This window comes from Petaurus breviceps, unplaced genomic scaffold (assembly GCF_028583685.1).
Source record: "Petaurus breviceps papuanus isolate PSGF00001 unplaced genomic scaffold, PetGlider_PUasm1.0 90504, whole genome shotgun sequence".
NCBI lineage: Eukaryota > Metazoa > Chordata > Mammalia > Diprotodontia > Petauridae > Petaurus > Petaurus breviceps.
The window spans coordinates 4,203,842-4,229,769 of record NW_027187266.1 but is presented as its reverse complement, the minus strand read 5'-3'; the positions used below and the strand labels follow the sequence as shown (position 1 = coordinate 4,229,769).

General features: G+C 35.7%; 1 protein-coding gene across 1 annotated transcript in view; it reads right to left on the bottom strand.

Annotated features, from left to right (window-relative positions):
- LOC138141882 (probable serine/threonine-protein kinase DDB_G0281745) overlaps positions 1–25,928 on the bottom strand; it is a 44,148-nt gene that overhangs the window by 3,152 nt on the left and 15,068 nt on the right. The window contains exon 2 of the mRNA XM_069062768.1: positions 12,644–12,721. The gene's annotated coding sequence lies outside the window, so the exon portion shown is untranslated. The remainder of the gene's footprint in view (positions 1–12,643; positions 12,722–25,928) is intronic.

The window sequence follows — 25,928 nt, the reverse complement described above, 5'->3', positions numbered from 1 at the left end:
TGTGTGTGTGTGTGTGTGTGTGTGTGTGTGTGTGTGTGTGTGTGTGTTTGGTGGTATATATGTACATATATATGTGTATATATATATGTATATATTATATAAGTATATGTACTCATATATGGATGTGTATAACTGTATTTCAGTGTAATAATTTCCCTTCATAATCCTATATTTTATTTTATGGATTTAAAAAGATTTTTCTGAGAAGGGGTCTATAGGCTTCACCAAACTGCCAAAGGGTTCTACTACAAGGGTTGATGACACTATATACGCTCATATTACAGGTAAAATGAGAGAGTTGGACCAAATGACATCTAAGATGCCTTCAAGCTCTATACTCATATGACCCTTCAATAAGCATATATTGTTGAGTATTGCTATCATCCCCAATTCTTAATTAAAGAAATAGACCCAGAAAATTTAAGTGTTATTCTTAAGTTCACTCATCTAAGAAATATAAGTCCAAGGATTAGTTTCACATCTCCTGGTTTCACATACAGGTAAAACAACCCTAAGAAAGTTCAATTTTGCTATCAGATAATATTCATTTTTTCTGAGTAGGTTATTTGGACAATATTAAGATAACAAAAAACATACAATATAATAAATGAAAATAACATTAAAACCAGAATTAAATTAAATATTAAAAAATAATATTGGCTCTAGAAGACCAATGATGATATACATATATACATCCTCTCTGTAGATAAATGGTAGATTACAGGTGTTGAATGCTATATACACTGGCAGATGCTATTATTGGGACAGTCTGTTTGCCTTTACTGTTTTTCTTTGTTACATGGTAGGGTTCCGTGTGAAAAGGGTTATTGAGAAGTTACCCTGGTAGCACTAGAGGCTTACACTGATGGCAAACTATTTTAATCAGTTTTTCCTTGAAGAAAATAAATTTTGAACTATTCTAACACTAATCCCCAAATAATACAAACTATATAAATAAATATTTTGCTTGCCTAAATGGATGAGAGTTCTAAAGATTTTTGGCCAAACATCATTGAAGAAGCTAAGCAGACATGAAAACAGCATTTCGTTTAAATAATAGTCTAGGATTTTTTTCACTTGACTTTCAAACATTATTTCTGTCCTCATCAATGAATGTCAGCGAAAGTAATACTGGTACAAAGAAAAAGGGAATAGGAGGGAATAAGCATTAATATAGCATTGTGCCAGTCACTGCAGTATGCCCTTTACGAATATCGTCTTGGGGCAGCTAGGTGATGCAGTGAATAAAGCACCAGTCCTCAAGTCAGGAGGACCTGAGTTTAAATTCAGACTAAGATACTTAACACTTACTCACCGTGTGACATAGGGCAAGTCATTTAACCCCAATTGCCCTTCCTTCCCCCCTCCAAAAAGCAAATATATATCATCTCACTGGATCCTCACAACAAACCTAGGAGCTACGTGCTATTTTATAGTTTAGGAAACTGAGGCAAAGAGAGGTTAAGTGATTTGCCCAGGATCACATAGCTAGTAAGTATCTGAAGCTGATTTTGAATTCAGGTCTTCCTGACTCCAAGTCCAGTATTCTATGCCATCTATCATAGAACAAAAGTACTTTGTTGTTGTTGTTGATATTTTATTTCCATCAATTTGTCAAGGAGTTATGATTTGCAGGTACAGGAAATCCCTTCTGCAGATCCGCAAAATGTCTATAACTTCATAGATGTACTGTACAGAGTACCTTGAGCTTCTGAGTGAAAAGGTAATTTATCTATGGTCATGTAACTATTAAATATAAGACATGGGATCTGAAGCCAGGTTTTCTGGATTCCAATACTTTTATCTACTAAGTCATGATGACTTTCTTATTGAAATTTAAGAGAGATTTTAAATTTTTTCTTTGAAAAGATGATATCTTACCATACAAAATACTTTGAAAATACTTACATAAAACAATACTCTGAAATACACTAAATTGTTTTCCCCCATAACACAGAATTAAACATTAGAAGAAGAATTGCATTTTATGGGTATTTTAAAATGCATTTAGTACTTTGATGAATTTTTTTTGGAATTTTTGTTTATTTTGTTTTTAATTTATGGAATAAAACAAGCATTTCCATAACATAGTATAATAATAAAAAGATGATTACACATGAAACTGCACATGTATTATGCACAATTTGCTATTCCTTTTAAATATATAATAAATTTATTTTTCCCTTTTTCTTCTATCCTCTCCCCTTTAAAATTAAAATTTTTAAACTTTAAAAATTACAAAGAAATGCACTGGAAAAAGTAGTGTAAAAAAGAAAATTTATGTAGTTTGTTGAAGGCCCTGTGCTAATTAATGTTCAATTAAAATGGTCATTCAAAAATGCCTTTTAGATTTCAAAAATTCACTGCTTGTTTCTGCAGGCCTTGTCAGGGAAAAACTTTTTAAATCTGTGATGTAAGCGATAGTTAAGAATTGCCATGCCCAGTTAATTTCATACCACAAAAATGTGAATTTCTATTATGTTTTGTTAAATTATGGTGTTAATTTTCATTGGTACTTCAATTAAAAACATCAACTTAACAGGTACAGGATAAAGAAAACAAGGCTACACAACACTTTAGGACCTGGAGATCTTAGTGAATTTAAGTTCAAAATGAGTCAAGAATTTGGCATGATAACTAAAAAAGCTCACCCAATCTTAGATTTTATTAATAGAAGCAAAGTGACCAGAGTAAGGAGGTAATAGCCTCATTATGCTCCACCCTGATTAGATCACACTAGGAGTCATGTACTTAGTTCTGGACATAAGTTTTAGGAAACACATTGCCAAGCTGAAGCACATCCAGAGGAGTGTGACCTGGATTGTGAGGGGATTCGGAACCATACAATAACATCTGTTTAAGGAACTGAGAGTGTTTATCTCAGAGAAGAGAAGTCTTAAGAAGGGTTTGATAAATGCCTCCTCACATGTGAAGGACTATTATTTGAAAGAGGGAAAAGACTCAGTCTGCTTGGCCCCAGGGGACAAAACTAGGAATAAGGGGTCAACATTTCAGAGGTTGATTTCAGAACTGGGTCCTTAACAAGCATGGCTGCTTTTTGCTTCTCCATCAATAGAGGTCTTCAAATAGAGGCTAAGTAACTTTCTCAGAAATGTTGTAGAGGGAATTTCTGTTTAGGTAAGGGTGGAACTCAATAATTTATTATGTGCCTTCCTACTTAAATTATGTGATTCAGAGTGAGTCTTTTACCTAAAATGAGTCAGAATATTATTCATGCAATAAAACATTGGTAGCATCTTCATGGTTTTGCTCATCTAGAGAAAATCCATGATAAAGTGCTAATAATGACAAAAATGACTTAGCAATGGTAAGATTTTGAAGGAAGCCAATGATGGTAAAGCAAAATTCCTTAAAATAAGAGTTGTCTCATAGAATGTTATGACAACAAAGAATTTCTATGAAAATCTTAATTGATCATAGACTATTCCATGGTGTTTGCAAGTAAAGGCCTGATTTCTTTTGTTATTGTATTTTAGCTTGATTCCTTTCACTATACTATACCTAAATACATGGCATATAGTAGAAAGAGCACAGGGCTTGGAGTAAAAGAACCTGGGTTCAAATTCCAGCTGTGCTACCTTTGTCACCTCAAATAACCAATCAATCCACAAGCATTTATTAAGTGCCTACTTGTAATGGGAATGTAAATTTTGAAGATCTTCCCTGCCCCTAGGCTAAAGTGTACCTGGAACCTGGGGTGGAAGGCTTGTTTTCCAGTAGATACTTTTTGATTGGCCAGTGAGTGCAGAAAGTTGTTACATTCTCTGAGCCAGGAGCAGGCTATATAAACCCTGATTTGAGGCTCTGTTTTGGGCCTCACTTTGAGAAGTGTTCTGTGATTTGATCAGATGAGATTCTGGGAAGCTGTTGTTGAGAGCCTCCCTGGCTTTCAAAAACCCAGATGTTGATTTGGTATGGATGTAATGGTTGAACAGTTTGGAAATCTGTCTACTCGATCTTGATAATTTTATCTCTGTCTTGATAATTCTGTCTGTATACTCTGAAGTTCGGGGTGCTGACCTTTTTCCCCTGAACTAGGTAAATGATATATGTTTGACTGATTAAAGTAAGCTTGTTAACCCATTTTGAGTTGCTTTCCTTTATCAAAGTAGATCCAAGAACCTGTATTGGCAGCCACCCTGGGGACGCTGGGGTGCTTGCTGCTACAAAATGGCATCAAGAACAGGATCTGCAGAGTAAAAGGAAAGTATGGGGACTGGGATAATTGTTTGTTTCCCAGTTATGGTAGCTGTGATTCTACGGAGCCATGGAACAGGAGAGAAGAATGGCCTGCATACTGACTTCACTGAGCTGAGAGCAGGAATGGTGAGCTGCCTGCATCAGGACCTGGGCAGAAGCCAGGAGCAGCTGCCACCTGTGGGAGGAGAAGGAACCCAGGAGTTTGGAATTAAGCTACAGGAAAAGATAAGAACTGAGCAGCAAAGCAGGGGCAATGAATGTGTTTCCTTGCTGCATCCCACAGTTTGGGACCCAGGGGAAGGATGGACTTGTGACTATGGTGTGTGGGATGAAGTGCCTTGGACCCCTAAGAACCCCACCTTGTTGGTTTTGTTGCCCAGCCCCCTCTCTGTACTTGGAAGCAGGGGCTGGAGCTGTGTGAGGAGGACACCCCCCTCTGCCCAAGAGAACTTTATTTGGAATCTTGTTTTAAATTGAGGTGATAATGCAATGTACTTTGTGTTTGTTTAAGGCCCAGTGGCCACTTTAGTAACTTTAGTTCTGGATCTTGAAAATGTGACCTAAGAGATGTTTAGTGCTAATTCAAAATTGACAATGCTATGGGCATGAAAGATCTTGGGGCCAAATGTAATGGAAATGCAAATTTAAAGATCTTCCCTGCCCCTAGGCTAAAGTGCACCTGGAGCCTGGGGTGGGAGGCTTGTTTTTCAGTAGATACTTTTTGATTGGCCAGTGGGTCCAAAAGGTTGTTACATTCTCTGAGCCAGGAGAAGGCTATATAAACCCTGATTTGAGGCTTTGTTTTGGGGCTCACTTTGAGAAGTGTTATGTGATTTGATCAGATGAGACTCTGGGAAGCCATTGTTGAGAGCCCCCCAGCTTTGAAAAACCCAGATGTTGATTTGATATGGTTGGACAGTTTGGAAATCTGTCTACTCGATCTTGATAATTCTATCTCTGTCTTGATAATTCTGTCTGTATACTCTGAAGTTCGGGGTGCTGACCTTTTTCCCCTGAACTAGGTAAATGATATATGTTTGACTGATTAAAGTAAGCTTGTTAACCCATTTTGAGTTGCTTTCCTTTATCAAAGTAGATCCAAGAACCTGTATTGGCAGCCACCCTGGGGACGCTTGGGGTGCTTGCTGCTACACTACTATGTGCTAGACACTGTTTGGTGCTGAGGATAGAGATATGTATATATTTTGTTTTTGTTTGTTTTGCTTTTTGGAGGGGGGAAGGCAGAGCAATTTGGGTTAAGTGACTTGCCCAAGGTCACATAGCTAGTAGGTGTATTAAGTGTCTGAGGTCAAATTTGAACTCTGATCCTCCTGACTCCAGGGCTGGTGCTCTATTCACTGTCCCACCTAGCTGCCCGAGGACACGGATAAAAAAATGAAAAAATTCATATCCTCAGTTTCTTTCCATGATGATAGATTAGAACTAAAGAATGTTTAGGAACCCTTCTAGTCCCAATACTTTGTTTCAAATTATTGTTTTATCCATTGTGTGAAGGTAATGGAAATTTCTCTGTCTCACTGGAAGGGAAAAAGGAAATGTATTTATTAAACACCTACTGTGTTCCAATATTATTTTTGCAAGTATTATCTCATCTAATCTTTACTTAAACCCCAGGAGATAGTGGCTACTATTACCCCCATTTTATAGTTGAGGATACTGAGGGGAAAAAAAAGATTAAGTTACTTTCCCAAGGTCATACATCTAGTAAAGATCTGAAGCCAAATTTGAACTTAGATCTTCCTGACTCCAAGCCCAGTGCCCCTTCTATTTCACCACCTAGCTACCTCATAGAATTTCAATTGGCAAGCTGTAATCATAATTTTAAGTGGCCACATCTCTCCTTTAAATACTGTGTTCAACACTATTGCTGCTCCCCAATATTTCTACAAGCAAAATCAGAGAAAGATATTTTCAGGCCTCCTGAAGGGGGAAAGAAATGAAAACTGAGATCCACTATTGTTATTGGAATATGTTTTAAAGCACTTTATTCTGAAGGCCATTTCCCCACCCCACCCCCAAGATTCTAGCATAAAGGATTTCATTGACATCTCAATTCAAAATATTTTTGGACTCTCAGAGTTTATGTACTTATTCTGACAGATATCACACCATGAGTCACATAAAATGTTCTACAATATTTAAAGAAAAATATTTATGAAAAATTATTCAGGTTCTAAGTGGAAAATCTAGGTTATATTATGTAGTGTCTTCTTCAGAGAATTAGCAACAATTTTTTGCATCAAATTCAGTAAATTGTGGAGCAGTTAATATGTTCAAAGCAAGGACTACAGTAGCTATAAAGAAAAACAAAATATACCCAGTTCTCAAGTAACTTAGAATATAGAGGAGAAAGTTAAAAAACTTGCATAAAACAACCAAAGAATTAAATGTATAAATTAAGTGTAAGAAAAGTATTATTAGGGTATGAATCATATTGTCATTTATTTGTAGCTTAGATACCTATTGCTATATTTGAAGATCTAGGATATTAGTTGATAGTAATATAGAAAATAAGGGGTTCCTCCCATATAGTATGCCTGTTCTCTTCCCATTTCTATTAAGAAATACTTATCTAGTGCCAATTCTCTAGAGTTAGAGATCCAGGGAAAGATCTATCTTAGTTCCCTGGACTCCATGTTGGGAGCAGCTAGGGAGAAAAGAAAACATTATACCAATGGAATCTATTTTTATTTTTACACCATCCTTGGCATTGAGGCAAGGGCAAAGAGTTGCAAGACAAACATCTATTTTGTTCCATTTTCTAACTTGATAGATGTTCCTAATCTCTTTAATTCTGACCTCTCCTCTTCTTTAACTCCACTCAAGAATCGTTAGGCAGAAACATTCTTGTTATGGTTCTTGCTATTCTTAAAGTAGTTTGCTTGGCTGACGTTTCCTGCATTGGTGTCAGCTGCCAACATGGCGTATCTCCAAAATAAAAGCACTAGACTTTTTAAGAGCTCATGCATGCAGCCTTTTAAATATTCCTGTGCTATGTGGTACCTACTAAATCCAATTTTCTATAATCAATATCTTACAAATAAGAATCTTCTTCAGCTTTTATGTGAAATAAATATTGAAATAAAAGAATCCTTTTTGGAAGGACCTTTCTACTATTTTAGATATGAGGTTTATATAAATAAACCATGAACATGAAAGAATCACTAAACTGCAGAGGAGTCTCAGTTTCCCTATCTATATAATGAGGTTACTACCTGCACTATTTATCTCACTGTATTGACATAGGGATCAAATGAGATAATGCCTATAATGTGCTTTATAAAGCCCTTTGAAAATGTCACTGTGATTACCAATGTTGTTGGCTGTGAAATTAATCCCACAGGGTTATCACTACTTTCCTTTTCTTTTCCTTCCTTTACAGTCATCTACCCTTTCAGAATTTTACCAGTGGATATATGTAGTGCAAAATTCGTTCAGGAATTCTGGACGTGAATTCCTAAACCAATCGCCTTCTGTGATCCCTCCTATGCTTCCTGCCATTTCTATACTGGAAATGTAAGATTGTTCAGTTCTTTCATGTGCCAGCCACTATGCTAGGTGCTGGGGAGATATTCAAAGACAAAAATGAAGCAGCCCTTTCCCTCAAAGAGCTTGCATTATATTTTAGGTGATACAAGATATACATAATTAAGGACTGCAATGTATGCATATATATATATATATATATATATATATATATATATATAGAGAGAGAGAGAGAGAGAGAGAGAGAGAGAGAGACACACACACACAAAGCTATATAAATAATTTTAGAAGAGAAATAATTCTTATAATTGGGGGCAGATAGGTGACACAGTGAATAAAGCACCCACCCTGGAGTCAGGAGGGCCTGAGTTCAAATCCAGACTCAGACACTTAACACTTACTAGCCATGTGACCTTGGGCAAGTCATTTAACCCCAATTGCCCTGCCTTCCCCCCTCGAAAAAAAAAAGAATACTTTTAATTTGAGCTACCCATAAAGGCTTCAAGTAGGAGGTGGCACCTGAGATGTTCTCAGAGTGTTGGAAAGGTATAGAGGCCCATACTAATCATAGAAAGTGACTGGTTTAAATTCCCTGCCAAGGGTTCCCCACAGTTACCCTTCAGTAGAGTGAGTCAAAAGCATAATTGGTGCCCTGGAGTCCACTACCACTTTGGTTAACTGAGAAGCAACAATGTATTTTCTGTGCAGTATACCTTCTCTGAAATGATAGAAGAGACAAGAATAAACCATTCAGGCAGCTGCTGAGTAATTTCCCACTGCTGAAGAAGAATAAGCTCTTGTGGAAGGGAATCTTTGCCACAGGGCAGCCCAGAGTCACTGGGCTGTATTACTGAAAACAGGCTGTGTCTGAGGTGTTGTTAAATAATAAGATTGCAGAGGTTAGGAAACCAAAACCTGAAGAAAATAGATGCTCCTTCAACAAAAATAAAATAAAAATAGGATGACAGAAAAAAAGGGGCAAAATGAAATTATGAGTTTTCTTCAGTTCCTGAAACAGATATAAAAACAATTCAAAAACAAAATGTTACCAGAACAGGTAAAAAAAATCTAGGAATGCCTTTTTCTCTCTGAGATATATTTAAATTATTATATGCAATTGATGCCAAACAAGAAATTCTCGAATGTCACTTTAAAGAAGAAAGCCTAAATACTGATATCATCATTATAGTTATGCCATGTGTTTTCATGGGATTTTGTTTAAATACTTGGAGTGGCATATGCCCACCATTTTATTTTGGCATCTACTTACTTCATGACTTAATGCATCATTTATAGGAGTCCATCTCCCAGAATTCAGTGCATTATTCTTTCTGTTCCAGGACTGGGCTTAAAGCCAAAGAAAGAAGCCTAACAGAATATAGGTGGTTTTACTCTCTTTTTTTCTTTAATCTTCTATCTTTTGGATTCAAAAATATATGACCATTGACTAAAAATAAAACATTAAAACTAGTAGTTGAATGAACAATTTATATTTCAATAGTGAGAAATACAACACACTTTCTGCAGTAAACGACGTGCAAACGATTTGTAAAGTGACGTCATATAGCATTGTAATGAAATTATGACTGTATTTTTGCTTTCAATTAATCATGCACATCATTACTGGATTATGAGGAGAGAAAGAATACAGAGAATTGAAATAATATATTCCTACCATCACTCTCATTTCCAAAAACTAAATAAATCTGTATTTTTGGAATAAACACCATTCAGAATGTTGAATTAACATAACAATAGAGATAAGGCAGAAAGCATTTTTTCCCAAACTCTTTATTGGGCAAAGAAACCTTTAGGATAGGTCTTAGAGCTTAACTGAGGTGCCATGAATTATTAATGACTCAAAATCCCTTCTGTTGCTTTTATAGAAACTTGATTTACAAGTTGAAAAATCAAACTGACACTTAAGTCTCTTTTACAAATACCCAACCTTTAAAAATGCTCTGGGCATTATAAATACATTTTTCATGAATATGGCTATAACAGTTCTAAAAATAGCTTTTAAAAATAGAACTCCTCCAAGCCATTGTTTTACACATAACAGTAGGAAATGCAAGGGAATGTCAAAGCCAAAAATATCTAAAAACCAAATAATAAACTTTGGTTATTGTTTTGTTTTTTATCAAACAATAAATGCATGCACTAGAGGTCATAAATGTAGCAAATCACTGAATTCAGAAAACTATTTCTTCAAACCAGATTTGGTAGCCAAGAAGCATTGCTAGTAATTGGTATCCCACAGAGTCTCATCCTCCAACCTCATCCCAGGGCAATTCCACAATCCCAAAACCAAAATGATCTTTAAGTGAATTATATCCAGACCATAACTCCATACTCTTTCTTTACCTATTTTCATGATCACACAGTTGAAAGAATGCCATTCTTGGAGGCATTGAAAATATCTTTGCTCATGAACAGCTTAACCTTCAATGAATCCAGATAAGAAAATTGTTCATGTTAATACCAGCACAGATATATATATATATATGTATGTATGTATGTATGTATGTATGTGTATATATATATATATATATATATATTGGATCTGAACCTCTGCACTGAGAATGAACTCAGGGCTAAGATTCAACCTGCAAACAACTGTTGTAGCCCTTCTCAAAGGACATGATAAATCAGAGTAATTTTCTCTCCATCTTTCACAAATTTAGGTTGAATTAAGCCCATACATGGAGGGTAGTAGTTATAGCATGTGAGGAAGGCGAAAAAGTCAATAAGATTTATTGGGGGGTGGGGTTGGATAAAGGAAATAATACTGGGACATTGTCCAATTCACTGTGTAACTGTGACAATAGTTTAATTATTACACCTGAATTCTGATCTATTTGACTCTCCCATTACTCCTGCCCTACTCTTCAACTAGCTCTCTTCCTATGACAGTAATCTCTATGTATACAGAGAGTTTGTCAAGTTTTTTTCCTCAGTGTAAAATAAAATGTAGGACAAAAGGAATTAACACCTATGATAACAGGCAATTTATTTGAATATTCTTGTTCAAGAGTGACTTTCTACCCTGATCTCAATTAACACAATCACAAAAGCCTCAGATATTGGATTGAATGAGTCAATCAAAACATAATCAATTAAAGAGGATTATAGGGTTTTGACCACTGGATGAAAGGCAGATCTGGTACACAGGAAACATCTTATTGAGAAGACCAAATAACACATCTTACACTGTAAATAAAAACAGTAAAGAGTAAACCCATTCAGTCAGTTAGTTAAGCAATGAGCAGTGTTGAGAGAGTTCCAAATCAGAGGTTAGAGTCAAATCCCCAGGGAATGAATGTCTTTTGGTGGATGGATGTGGGGGGGGGGGTTGGTGTGGAGAGAAGGGAGTATTTCTCTCTCAACCTTCTACACTACTGCTCATATTATTAGAGAGTCTAAATCATTAGCAGTGACTCTTGATAAGATAAGAGAGATAGAACCAGTAAGAAACCACATAACTATCTGGGAAGAATAGTCACTTCAGGGAGTGTGACCTCCCATGATAGAGAAAAGTACGGCAATGTACCCTGCAAGAGTACTGACACTTGTAACCCAAAAGAAAGAACTTCATGAAGTCTGTACTAAGAAAGAAAATAATTTCCAATAATCAAGAGTTATTACCCCTTTGCCATATGTGTTCTCTGCATAAGTTCCTCACTGTTTTTAAACTTTAATTTGTGCCTCTTCTCTCAATGGGTCTTGTATAAAACTCTAGGAGAATATACCCCATACTTAACATATGAAAATTGTTTCTGTTAACTATAACATGAGTAAATAACTTTGTAAAAAGTATTTGCTAATTGATTTGCTTGTGGGGGCTTAGAAGCATGATATTAGAAAGTCAGCCCCTACAGGTTCCTCCCAGAGTCCCTTGAGCAAATTATAGTAGGATCTGAAGAATTATCCTGAGTGGGGTTGCTATAATTGTCATACTGCATAATTGGCTGCCAAACCTAAATAATAGTAATGTGTCAGTTCAAGTTTGTTTAATTCAGTATGGATTATCTTTAATGAACTATTTTACAATGTATGTGAATAATTAGTCCTAAACTCAGAGTACAAAAGCAAAGATAAATGTTTTGTTAGAAGGTTTTTTGAAGGTTCCTGCTAGAGACAAAATGAAACATGCACTTTATTTGATGAAAGTGCATGAAGCATTTCCTATATTGGCTCACTTGAACAAATTACCAAAGTCAAGTTCTTATTATCCAGCAGGATAATTTAATAAAGAAGAAAGGAGGAGAGAAAGGTGTCACTCAAGGGCATTTTCATTAATGTTGGTTTGCCTAGTGTCTGGAGTGGCAAACCTCCTGAGGTAGTTCATATCCCCTGTAGTTATTCCACTCTTTAGGTTAGAGATGGGAGGGAGATGCTATGGAAGAAGGAATCAGTATGCAATAGTAGGAATAAAACCTAATTTAAACAGATTGATATGTTGATAGTCCTATAGACATATAAATAAAAAAGTATTAATAGAGCACTCATCAAAATAGTACATTATATAGTCATTTTGATAAATATGTGGCATCCTTCCACCTAGTCTTTTCTAGTAGAAAATTCAACCAGAGAAAAATGCAAAGATTTATAGGAGTACATCTATTTTATATACAAGTACAGAGTTTGGATTTAAATTCAGAATCCAAACTCTAATCAACCATTCTGCTTCCTCAACAGGTTTTTAAATCTTTACTTCTAAAATGTTTTAACATTTCCCCCTGCATAATAAGTAACAAAGACTAAGAGTATTATTCAAAATCAGAACAACATCAACAGATTAAGATGCCATCCAGTCTATATACACATGTGGATTTTACAAAGACTCGGAACATCTTAAAAAGTGTTCCATCAATTGACAAACTCCAGATTTAGAAGAAGGTATTACATATCTTACCTTATTTTGATCTGTCCAATAAAAGAAAAATCCTTGTGGATCAGTCCTCAGAATAATTGGAGTAACAATAGTGGAATCCTGGAAATGAAGAAGGGGAAAATATAGTATGTAAGACATTAAAGTCATATTACCGTATTTTACCTTGGAATTATTTTGATAAGCCATAGACAAAGACAACTTGATGTTATCAATTATTAGAAGATATTACCAAATCAGATGTGATTATGATATAAATGAACTAAATGCTAAATAATCAAAATCTTTTGCTATAGATGGGTAAAAGATAACCACAGTGCATAAAAATTATGATACAATCTGATTTGTGGGACTTAGTTTTATAAACCTGCTTTGCTTTTAGTCTTTTTAAACATTTATTTTTGGTGCTTTTTCAACAGTTAAAATTTAAATATTTTAAATAAATAAAAATTGATGTTAGTGCATAGTATTTTTAATCCTACCTATCCAGGAAAATGAGATCAACCAAAATGTCAGAGTATCTCTGTTTCCAAGGCAATAGTAAATAAGGACTTCTATACATCTTATTAAAAAAACCAACAGAGCTAACTGATTCAAATTGCATGTCCTGAAACTTACATGTTTTAAATAAAATTGACATATATCATACTCATTATATTAAGATATTTGAAATTTCTTTCCAATGATAATTTTCAGGAAGGGATGTCATCTGTACAAGAAAGACTATTTCTCACAAGAAATACAATGTCTCTTTAGTATAGGTACATTAAAGAGAAAGGAGTGACCAGCGGTTTTGCTGTGTGGTTTTTTTGTCTTTTCATACATGGACAAAAAATCATGAGAATCATGTTATGCCTTACCTTCTTTATGTACTTTATATACTCATGTTATGCTTTACCTGACTGAATCTGAAACTTAAAATCAGAGATCTCAATGGACCCTGAGGTGCTAAGTGTCTTGCCCACAATCATACAACTAGCATGAATCAGAATCAGTACTTTAACCAGAACTTACTGACTCTAAGTCAAGACTTCTACTACTCAATGCTGCCACTCCACAACTAACTTCTGGTCAAAACAAAACAAAATTCTATGAAAAATGTTCTGGTTTCTGTGAAGAAATTTGTGGAAAAAGAATTTTTCAAGGGCATAATCAAGGTCCAGAGGTAGGTTGATTACATGCAGAGAATTCCAAGATGATAGATAAATAATCATAATTTTGTAACAGTACTCCAGAGATACCAAAAGAATAAATAAAAGGAGGCCTCCAGTACAGAGGGTAGAGCCTTTGTTCATTTTCCCAATGTAAGCTGGGGTTAGGAATATAAAGTCTTCACTTCTAAGATAATCAAATAATATACCATACAGTACAATAATCAATCAGTAAACATTTGTTATAGACATTTGTCATGTGCAAAGTATTGTGCTAGGTTCTGGGGATTAAAAAGAAGAAAAAGAAAAATAGCCCCTACCCTCAAGGAGCTTTAAAGTCTAGTAGGGAAATAGAATACACAAAAGGAAACTGAAACAGATAGTCAGGGCACAGTGTTCTGTGGTATCTAAACCAAGCAGAGCTGCTTATAGAAAATGGAGAATCACTTGGAAAGTTCTGAGTTCACTACAAAGGAAGTTTTGAAGAGATTATTCTTCCCTTTAGACCTCCAATCAGAAGGAGAGGAAACTGAGGGATCTGAGAAGGTAGAGATAATCAAAAGCTGAGTCAATCCGTATAAGATTTCAGGTGATCACCTTATCCTGAGAGAAGCATGATGTTCCATAGAGTAAAAACAAAGACATACTGATAGAACATGGAGAGTGATGGTGTAGTAGAGAGTGCCAGACCTGGAGTCAAGAAGACTCATCTTCATGAGTTCAAATCTGACCTCAGACACTTATTAGCTGTGGGACTCTGGCTTGTTTGCCTCAGTTTCCTCATCTGTAAAATGAGCTGCAGAAGGAAATACCAACCCACTCCAGTACCTTCTTCAAGAAAACCCCAAATGGGGCCAACAAAGTCAGATATGACTGAAACAACTGAACACAACAACAACGGAATCAGAAGACCATTCAAGATTTAGAGATAGAATCCTTAGCCGCAAGCAAGACATTTTCCTTTTTTAAAAAAGAAATGCGGTATCATAGGAAGACTACTGACTGGATATGGAGTCAGGAGAAACTTAGGGTCAAACTCCAACCCTAGCACCAGTTACGTGTCTTGGGTAAGTCAGTTTGTATCACTGAACTTCAGTATGTTCCTCTATAAAATAGGGATAATAAATGACACTAGTACCAGCTACTGTTATAGGGAGACAAAGTTAACTTGTTAAATTTTATTACTTTATAAAATAACATGCAATTTCAAAAACCCTCACCTGATAGAATAGCATCATGGAGTTTAAAGGAAAAGCAATGGATTCTAAAATCAGAAGACAGGGGCTCAAATCCTCTTCTCCAAAATGAATGGCTTGGAGTGGATGAGTTACTTGAGTATCACATCTTAGGACTCTAAGATCAGTTCCCCAATAGCTAAACCCTCCCTATAATGGAATACTATTGCTGTGGAGTCAGGAAACGTGAGTTCGCTTTCTGGTTCAAGTATCAACTCAAGATATCACCTTAGGCAAATCTTTCCCTATCTTTGGGACTCACTTTCCTTTTCTGTGAAATGAGAGGATCAGATAATTTAATATCTAAGGTTCTTTATAGGCCCACCGATTAGAATCAATCCAATTTAATACATTTTCATTGAGGACCCATTGTGTGCCAAACACTTTGCTAAATTCAAAGGGAGACAGTAGAGGCATTCATTACTCCTGATTTTTAAGTGAATGCTGAATACATGTTTGGTATGTTGGGTAGATAGGATTCCTGTTCAGGTACACATGGGAATAGATGGCATCTGAGTTCCCTCCCAATTCAAAAATTCTGTGATAGGGGGATTCTGTGAAAGATTGGTTGAAAAAAGAAGTGGGGGAAAAAAAACTGGACCAGAGGTGTAGAGGATTTGCAGAAGAGGTTTTAAAATCTATGTGGATAGAAAGCATACTTACACAAGTGAAATCATAGATCTTTGAAAGTATCAAACAATTTAAGAATTAGTTTAATATCAAAAGGATACACAATAATGTAATAAAAGTTCTGAAGATGTTTCTAGGTTTCTCCAATCAATAAGAGTATTTTCCCCAATTTATTAAATTATTTATTTTAGTTTTCAACATTCACTTCCGTAAGTTTTAAATTTTCTCCTCCTCCCTCCCCAAGACAGTCTGCAATCTGATAGTTTCTACATATAAATTCCTATTAAACACATTTTCATATCAGTCATGTTACATAGAAGAATTATAATGAATGGAAAAAAACATGAGAAAGAAAAAAAAACAAAATAAAGCAAAACAAAAAAGAAAATAGTCTGCTTCAATCTGAATTCAGGGTCCATAATTCTTTCTCTGGATGGACATTTTCTATCGTGAGTCCTTTGGAATTGTATTAGATCCTTGCATCACTGAGAAGGGCTAAGTCTATCAAAATCAGTCCTCACACATTATGGCTGTTAACATGTACAATGTTTTCCTAGTTCTGCTCCCCTCACTAAGCATCAGGTCATATAAGTTTTTCCAAGTTTTTCTGAAGTCCACCTGTTCTTCATTTCTTATACCACAATAGTATTCTGTTACATTCGTATATACCATAACTTGTTTAGCCAATCCCCAATTGATGGGCATTCCCTTAATTTCCAGTTCTTGACCATCACAAAGAGAGCTGCTATAAATATTTTTGTACATGTGGGTCCTTTTCCCATTTTTATGATCCCTTTGGGATACAACCCTAGAAATGGTATTGCTGGGTGAAAGGTTATATACATTTTTATAGCACTTTGGGCAGAGCTCCAAATTGTTCTCCAGAATTCTTGAATCAGTTCACAGCTCCATCAAAAACTGAATTAGTATTTCAACATTCCAACATCTTCTCCAACATTTATCATTTTCCTGCTTTGCCATGTTACCCAATTTGATAGGTGTGATATGGTACCTCAGAGTTGTTTTAATTGGATCTCTCCAATCAATAGTGATTTAGAGCATTTTTTTCATATGACAATAGATAGCTTTATTTTTTTTCCTCAGAAAACTGCCTGTTCATATCCTTTGAACTCTTCTCAATTGGGAAATGATTTATATTCTTGTAAATTTGACCCAATTCTCTATATTTTAGAAATGAGGCCTTTATCAGAGATATTAGTTGTAAAAATTCTTTCCCAGTTTTCTACTTCCCTCCTAATCTTGGTTGCATTGGCTTTGTTTATGCAAAAACTTTCAATTTAATGTAAACAAAATTATCCATTTTGGATTTCATAATATTCTCTATCTCTTGTTTGGTCACAAATTCCTCCATTCTCCACAAATATGACGTATAAACTATTCCTTGCTCCCTTAATTTGTTTATAGTGTCAGCCTTTATACCTAGATCATATATCCATTTGGACTTTATTCTGGTATATGGTGTCAGACGTTGCTTTATGCCCAGTTTCTGCCATACTATTTTCCAGTTTTCCCAGCAGTTTTTGTCAAACAGTGAGTTCTTATCCCATAAGCTGGGGTCTTTGGGTTTATCAAACAGTAGATTGCTATAATAATTTACTGCTGTGCTTTGTGTACCTAACCTAGTCCACTGATCTATCCCTGTATTTCTTAGCCAGTACTAATGGCTGATGATTGTTGCTTTATAATACAAGTTAAGATCTGGTATGACTAGGCCAATAAGAGTATTTTTACACAATGTTGCTAGTGTGAATTAGAAAAGAGTTTTAATTCAAGTCAGCTGACTTTCTACATAGACGACAAAAAAGAGTTTCCATTAGTTTTGAAATAGCACACGTGGAAGTTTCTAGCCCAAATTTAAAATAAACCAGAATTTGTGGCTTAATATGCAAAGCTCCATTTCTTGCAGCACCCACACATATAGAGAGGGATGGTTGGACAGATTTCTGAACCATGGCTTAGCATATATGTCTGGCAGATTCCTCTGGAACAGACACACCTAACAAAGGTTAATAAGAATGAATTTGTCATGAATCTAGTGAATCCAGTCAAAAGAAATTTAGACTAACAAGAATGAGGGAAGGATACATTGCTTACAAATATCCCCTGCTAGTTACCAGAGAGTCACAAAGAAAGAAGAAAAGAGCTGAAAATGCCAAGAAATTCACAGGAGACAAAATTCAAGAAAAGAGCCAGCAATAAAACCTATGTCCTTGATTATCTATACAAAAATGCCCAAGTTTAGGCAAAGAATAATGGAGGAGTCGACAACCTTGCCTCATATTTTACAAAAACAACTGAGGCCATTCACTGTGAATTCCCTTTTTCTCTTCTTCCTCTCCTATCACTCAGGTGACCTGCCACTTTCTCCTCCTTCATCCATGTTTTAACTGATTAAGTGACCTCTCTCCTTACTAAGGCTAATCTTTCTACTTGTTCAAGAGATCCCATTTCATCCCATCTCCTCCAACAGAAGGTCCCCTCTGTCACCCACAGTCTTTCACTTATTTTCAATCCCTCCCTTTCCACTAGCTCATTTCCTTCTGCCTGCAAACATGCCTATGTCTTGCCTATCTTGAAAAAAATCCCTCTCTTGATCTTTTCATCCCTGTTAAATATCATCCTATTTCTCTTCTCCCCTTTGTATCTAAATTCCTCTAAAATCCCATCTACGATAGATGCCTCCACTTTCCTCTCACTCTTTTTTTTTTTTTTGCTTTATTGGAGGGGGGAAGGTAGGGCAATTGGGGCTAAGTGACTTGCCCAAGGTCACATGGCTAGTTTTGTGTTAAGTGTCTGAGGCTGCATTTGAACTGAGGTCCTCCTGACTCCAGGGCTAGTGCTCTATTTACTGAGCCAACCAGCTGCTCCCTCTCACTCTTTTCTTAACCCCTTACAATCTGACTTCTGACCTTATCATTCCACCAAAACTGGTCTCTCCAAAATTACTAATGATCTCTTAGTTGCCAAATCCAATGGCCTTTTCTCAATCCTCATTTTCTTTGACTCCCCATTAGCCTTTGACACTGTTGATGATTCCTCCTTTATAATCTCTTCTCTCTAGGTTTTCAGGACACTACTATCACCTGGTTTTTCCCCTATCTAACTATTCCATAATCTTTTCTGCATCCTTCTCCAGATCATATCACTTAACCATAGGTGCCCCTCAAGGTTTTGTCCTGGCCCCACTTCTCTTCTCTTTCTGAACTATTTCATTGAATGATCTCATCAGCTCCCATGGATTTAATTATCATCTTAATGCTGATGATTCTCAGATCTACCTTTCCTCCCCCAATCTCTGATGAACTCCAGTCTTCCATCTCCAACTGCCTCTTGGACATCTCAAACCTGGTGTCAAGGAAACATCTTAAACTCAGTATGTCCAAAACTGAACTCATTATATTTTTCTCTACACTCTTTCCTCCCACCTTCCCTATTATTGTGGAAAATAACACCATTCTCCCAGTCCTTCAGGCTCACAACCTAGTAGCCATTCTCAATTTCCCATTATCTCTTACTTCCAACATCTGAGTTGTTGCCTAGGCTTGTCAATTTCACCTTTGCAATATCTCTTTGCAATAGCCCCTTATCTCCTCTGATACTATCTACATATATATATATACACACTATATATATAATATAATACATATATTACATATATAATTATATACCATATTATACTATATATTATATATACTATATATACTTATCTACTCTTATACTCTGATATTGCACCACTCTAGTGCAAGCCCTCATCACCTCAGGTCTAGACTATTGCAATAGTCTGGTGGTGGGTCTGTCTTCCTCAAGTCTCTTCCCATTCCAATCCATCCTCCATCCAGCCACTAAAGCGATTTTTCTAAAACCCAAGTCTGATCATGAAAGCAAACTACTCCACTGATTTTCTATTGTGTCTAGGAGAAAATACAAAATGCTCTGCTTAGCATTCAAAACTCTCCATTACCTATCCCCCTCATAACTTTCCAGTTTTCTTACGCCTTACTCTTCAACATGAACTCTTCGATCCAGCAACACTGGCCTCCTGATTATTCTGAAAACCAGGGACTCCATCTCTCAGCTGTGGACATTTTCTCTGGCTGTCTCACATGCATAGAATGTGCTCCCTCTTGTACTCTACCTACTGATCTCCCTAACTTCCTTTAAGTCTCATCTAAAACCCCACCTTCTACAGGAAGCCTCGATAACCCTCTTATTTCCAGTGTTTTCCCTTTTTAGCAACTTCTATTTATCCTGTATATAGCTTGCTTTGTATATATTTGTTTACATATTGTCTCTCCCACTAGATTATAGGCTGTTTGGGGCTGTCTTTTGCTTCTTTTTGTATGCCCAGTACTTAGTACAGTACCTGGCAGATAGTAGGCACTTAATAAATGTTTGCTGAATTGAATAAAAAAGCATGAAACATTCTTTTAGAAGTATCATGTATCATCAATATGTTCAAGCTAAAATGATCTAACACTTTGAATCTAAAACAGAATCTTAAGATATTTTGAAAAGAGAAAGGAGGATAAAAGAAGGGATAGGACCCCTACTTGGGGTAGAGGCAGTGATGATTAGAAATGACAAAGAAATGACTGGGCTATTTAATTCTCTTTTTTTTGTCTTTTATTTTTGGAGGAGGAAAGGCAGGGCAATTGTGGTTAAGTGACTTGCCCAAGGTAGGTCATGCAACTAGTGAGTGTTAAGTGTCTGAGGCCAGATCTGAACTCAAGTCCTCCTGACTCCAGGGTCAGTGCTCTATTCACTGCACCACCTAGCTGTCTCCATGGCTACTTAATTCTGTTACTTAACTCGTGTCCAGTTTAGGATTATATAAACTAGAGGGAAGTGAAGAATTTTGGATGATTTGAAGCAACATTAAGAGATTATCATGGGACGGCTTGGTGGCACAATGAATAGAGCACTGGCCCTGGAGTCAGGAGGAGTAGAGTTCAAATCTGCCTCAGACACTTAACACTTACTAGCCATATGACCTTGGGTAAGTCACTTAACCCCAAATTTTTCTGCATTCCCCCCTCCAAAAAAAAGCAAGAAAAAAAGAGATTATCATGCATACATAAATTTTTAAATCATTAAATATAGCATAGAAAAATGTCAAAAGGAATGTCAAAAGCCAACAATTGTTGTTATATCTGTAGAGCTATTAAGAAAGCAGCTTGGTGAAGCATAATGAGCAGTGAACAAAAAACCAGAAGACTTCAATTCCAGTCCAGTCCCTCCCACTAAGGACACATGTCTTCCAACAAGTCATTTTACCTTTCTTTTTGCTTCACATGTATAACAAAAGAGTGGGTGAGATGATTGTTATAGCACTCTATGAATCTCAGATTCAGTTTGGATTGGGGAGAATGTTAACATCAGGGTTAATGACTTTACTTCTGCTTTCCCTGCCAAAAAAGATGATATTAAAAATAGAAAAATCAGAAGAGAGATGTCTAATGGGGGGTTCATAACTAGGTGAGAAAGCTCTAGCATCCTCTGTAAGAATTTAAATTACCAAGCCCAAACAATCTACATCTTAGGAAAAGAAAATGAAATAAGTGGAAGATATGATTCCTGAGTTTTGTCAATGATTTTTGAAAGTTTATGGAAAATGACAGAAGAAATGTAGAACCAATTAAGGATAATTTTATGAATTTTTAAAAGAGATATGAGATTCTATAAACTCTAGGAGAATTTGTTTGATTTTGATTCTTGGAAATGTTATTACCTATCCTTCCTTCCATCTTCTGTGTGTATGTCTGTCTATTCATCTCATAGTTTTTAAAATATAACTTGATGATAAGTCCCCTTTTTCATGCATATAGCCTTCTAGACAAATTCCCCCTTATTCCTCATCAGAATTTCTTCTCTTAGTATCACCAGAAGTTCATCCTTTAGATCTTCATATACTTACTTTTTTATAGAATTTTTTGTGTGTGGGAGGATAATGGTAGGAGGTACATGAGAACTAAGAAAGGAAATCCAATCTATCCTTTTCCTGAATCTTTTTATATCTGTAATATGTACAGTTTGGGATTATACAAACTTGAGGGAGGTGAAGAAGTGATATTAAGAGATTGTCATGCACACATATTTTTAATCATTAAATATGGCATAGAAAAATGTCAAAAAGCTTGACCATACCACCTAATGATTACAATTATATCTCTAGAGACATAAGGAAAGCAACTTAATGTAGCCTAATGAATAGTGAGCAAAAGTCAGGAGACTTCAATTCCAATCCAGTAACTCACACTAAGGATCCACATGTCTTCCAAAATGTCACTTCATCTCTCTGGAGCTTTTTTCCTTCATATTTAAAATGACAGGAATGGGTGAGATAATCTTATAACATTCTGTGAATGTTAGATTCAGTTTGGATTGGCAAGTTTTTAAACCAGAGTTAATTATAAATAATAATGATATTCTGAAAACAGAAATATTAACATTTATATGGAGAAAAGACATGTATGTATTTAATAAAATATATAGTTTTAATATAAATTTATTCATGTATCATTTTTACCCTGTTATATTAATGCCTTTTGCTTTTACTATAGTCATTTTGGGGGTGGGAGCAACCAAGGTGGGAAAAACAGTTAAACAAAACCATCCAATACTGCAACATGTATTATCAATGTCATATACAATACATCTATGCAATCCCTTGTCTAAGTATTATCTTCTTCTCTGCCATAAGGACAGAGGGATTTTTCATTATCTCGTCCCTGGGTCCTTCATTGCTTTTTCAATTATTTAACTTTTAACTTACTTTTATTGGTCTTTTCAGTTACCCTATTGTAATCACTGTGTATGAGGCAGCTAGGTGGTTCAATGGATAGAGTGTTGGATGTGAATTCAGGAAGATCTAAGTTCAAATATGGCCTCAGATGCTAACTAGCTGTGTGACCCTGGAAAAGTCACTTAATCTCTGTTTGTCAATCCACTGGAAAAGGAAATGGCAAATCGTTCCAATATCTGTCAAGAGAACCCCATGGATAATGTGATCCCTGGGGTCATGGAAAGTTGGACACAACTTTACAACAATAATCATTATACATATTGAATCTAGATCCTGATTTCACTTTTATCATTTCATACCACTCTTCCCAAGTTTCTCTGAATTCCATACACATAAATATACACATGTAAATATATACACACATATATGTATGTATATAGATATATATAATTTCTTGATCTACAATAATTAGATGTTACATTTTTATATGAGTTTTTTCCAGATATTCCCAGATGAATGGGCAATAACTTTATTTTTAATTCTTTGTTGCCACAAAGAGTGATGCTATGACTATTTTTGAAATATAATAGACCTTTGTTTCTGTCTTTAAATTCCTAGGAGTATGTACCAGTAATTGTATCTATGGCTCAAAGGGCACAGACAGTTCAGTCATTTACTTTCCTAATGCCAAGTTTATGTACAGAATAACAGGACCAATTCAGAGCTAAACCAGCAGTATGACTGTCTTTCCCAAGTTCATTGAATATTGACTGTCATGACTGTTATCATCTTTATCAATTTGCAAAGTGCAAAGCAAAATATCATTGTTTTAATTTGTATTTTCTTATAATTGTTGATTTGGAAAATATTTTAGACAGTCATTTATAGTTTGAAATGCTTTTAAAAACTCTATATGTGGGGGAAGCTAGGTGGTGTGGTGAATAGAGCACTGGCCCTGGAGTCAGGGGGACCTGAGTTCAAATCTAGCCTCAGACACTTAACACAAAAACTAGCCATGTGTTCTTGATCAAGTCACTTAACCCCAATTTCCCTACCTTCCCCACTCCACAAAGCAAAAAAAAAAATCTCTTTCTGTGTAATTTGAATATATGTCTATTAGAAAATTACTCTTGATGTAATATATGTATTAATTCACCTTATATTTTTTAAGCAATTGGGATTAAGTAACTTGCTCAAGTTTACATGGCCAGTTATTTCTGGGTGTGGTGCTGAGTATCTGAGCCCAGATTTGATCCACAGGTCATGCCGACACTGGAGCCGGTGCTCTTACTTTCTGAGTCCCTAAGCAATTGGGGTTAAGTAACTTGCTCAAGGTTACACAGCCAGGGTTACATGTTTCTGGGTGGGTGCTAAGTGTCTGAGCCCAGGACTCGATCCCCAGGTCTTCCCAACACTAAAGCCAATGCTCTTACTTGCTGTGCTACCTGGTTGCCCCGATTCACCTTATATTTTGACTACTCACACCTCAAATACTCAGATGGATCCTCACAGATGATCATTTCAGGAGCTACCTCCAACAATGCATATTTCAACCCATCTGTGTCTGCCCATCCTGTGTGATACTTATCCATTTCCTCTAAAAATTTCAGGGCAGGGAGTCTACCTAGTGTTCTAGAGGCCTTTTGCAATTTCTCCTGATGTAGTGAGGGCAGAGAAAGAGTACTCCAGTCATCTATTTGTCATCATTTGCTCTTGATATTTGACCAAGCTATCCTCTCTTTCTATAATATAATTCTGTGTTGACATTCTTTATTTAGGTTCTTTAGAATTCATAGTAGCTTTATATTTCCATTTGCTCACACCTACCAGGTAGCTTTCCATTATGCTCTGTGTGATGCTAATCTTTATGATTCTTCAAAGGAAGTGATTTAACTACCTTACAGCAACATTGGTAAAAATGTTTCACTTAAAAAAGATAGACATTAGTTATCATAGGAAGCTTGGGATCTATAAAAGTGTCTTGCATTTCCCAAGTACAATCCAGTGTACTCCATTCCTTTTCAACTCTAGGCCCACTCAACTCATTATCCATTTTGATTGCCTATTTACATACTATTGGATAAGCTCTACAATATGTCCATTCAACTGCATATTGAAATCTAAGCAATTGACATTCTTCATCCATTTGGTCTTCCCTGTATGGATAGACAAGACAAACTCTTTTATTAGGACTGCTGTCAAGTTGTTCTCTAATGTTTTGGGGCTTAATACGATGAACACAATGGCATTCATATGCACAGGCTCCCAAGATGGGAGATAGAGCCCCCTGGGAGGGTGCTGGTATGATCCAGGGAGGCAGTAGTAGCCTTGGGTACAATTAGAGGGTGTTAAATAAAAACAAGGGGGAGGTGGAAACATAAGGAAAGACGAGAAGAAAAAATTGAAAAATCATTCATACATCTTTGATCTGTTTTGTAATAGAGTCAAAGTCACAGTAATTACATTATTTTCCCAAAAAAATGCACAAAATGCAAGTTATAACCAATCAGTGGTCCAGTCTGCCAACAAGTCTTAACAAGCAAGTATTGGCAGGTGAGCCTATCATGAATAGTCAGGAAATCCAGCATGCATTGACAGAAATATGTGCATGTAATGACCTGTTTACAATACTCAACTATATGGTTACATGATGTAATATTGCACCATTAAAATTTTAATTCAGGAAAAACCACAAATTTACAGTAAATTATTCAATTTAAGATGTGTCATTTTAAAAATTTTCATATTTTTTAAAATGAAGAAATTTTTTTTTAAAAAAGTCATTAAAGGGTTAAAGAAAGTAGATTTCTAGGGAGGTACTGAGTATTTTTTTTTGGCAATGGGGCATAGGCCAAATCTCTGATAAACAGGAACATCTAGAGTACCTCACCATCCATAGGGAATTTCTCCTTGGCATGGACCCTGTGCTGCAACACCTTCGTCAAAGTGACCAATACTTCATGACAAGCATGAATTTACCTGTTTTATGCCTTATTTGATGTTCATTATCCATGAGTCACTGAATAATGTTACTTCTATTGCTATGTCTTCCAATGAATTGTGAGTGATCTTAATATATAGATGGAAATTGTGATGTTGTGAAAGAGACAAATGCATTTAGGTAATCAATAAATAATAATCATAATAGGATGTTATATTACATGTTTAGTCAATTTTAAAATGTGAAATATCATTTACAAAAGCCTGCTTATTTCCTAATAATACTATCACCAAGGATATTTTGCTTTAATGTACAAATGAAATGTCCTCAAAAGATTGTGAGTAGATAGAAAAGTAGGCACATGAGTCAACATTTGTTGATGTTTTCTTGATCAGTATTCTTGGAACCAATAAATTCTGACATTATTCAATGAAGATGAGAACTTCCTCTCCTTTGGATATTCTGCAAATTGGTTCCAAAATACCCACAAAATTACATTTCCTTGAACATAGTTCTCTTCTGTATATACTTGATCTAATCTGACATTTTCCTTTTTCTTCTTTAGTGTCACTTCTACTTTTGCTCTAAG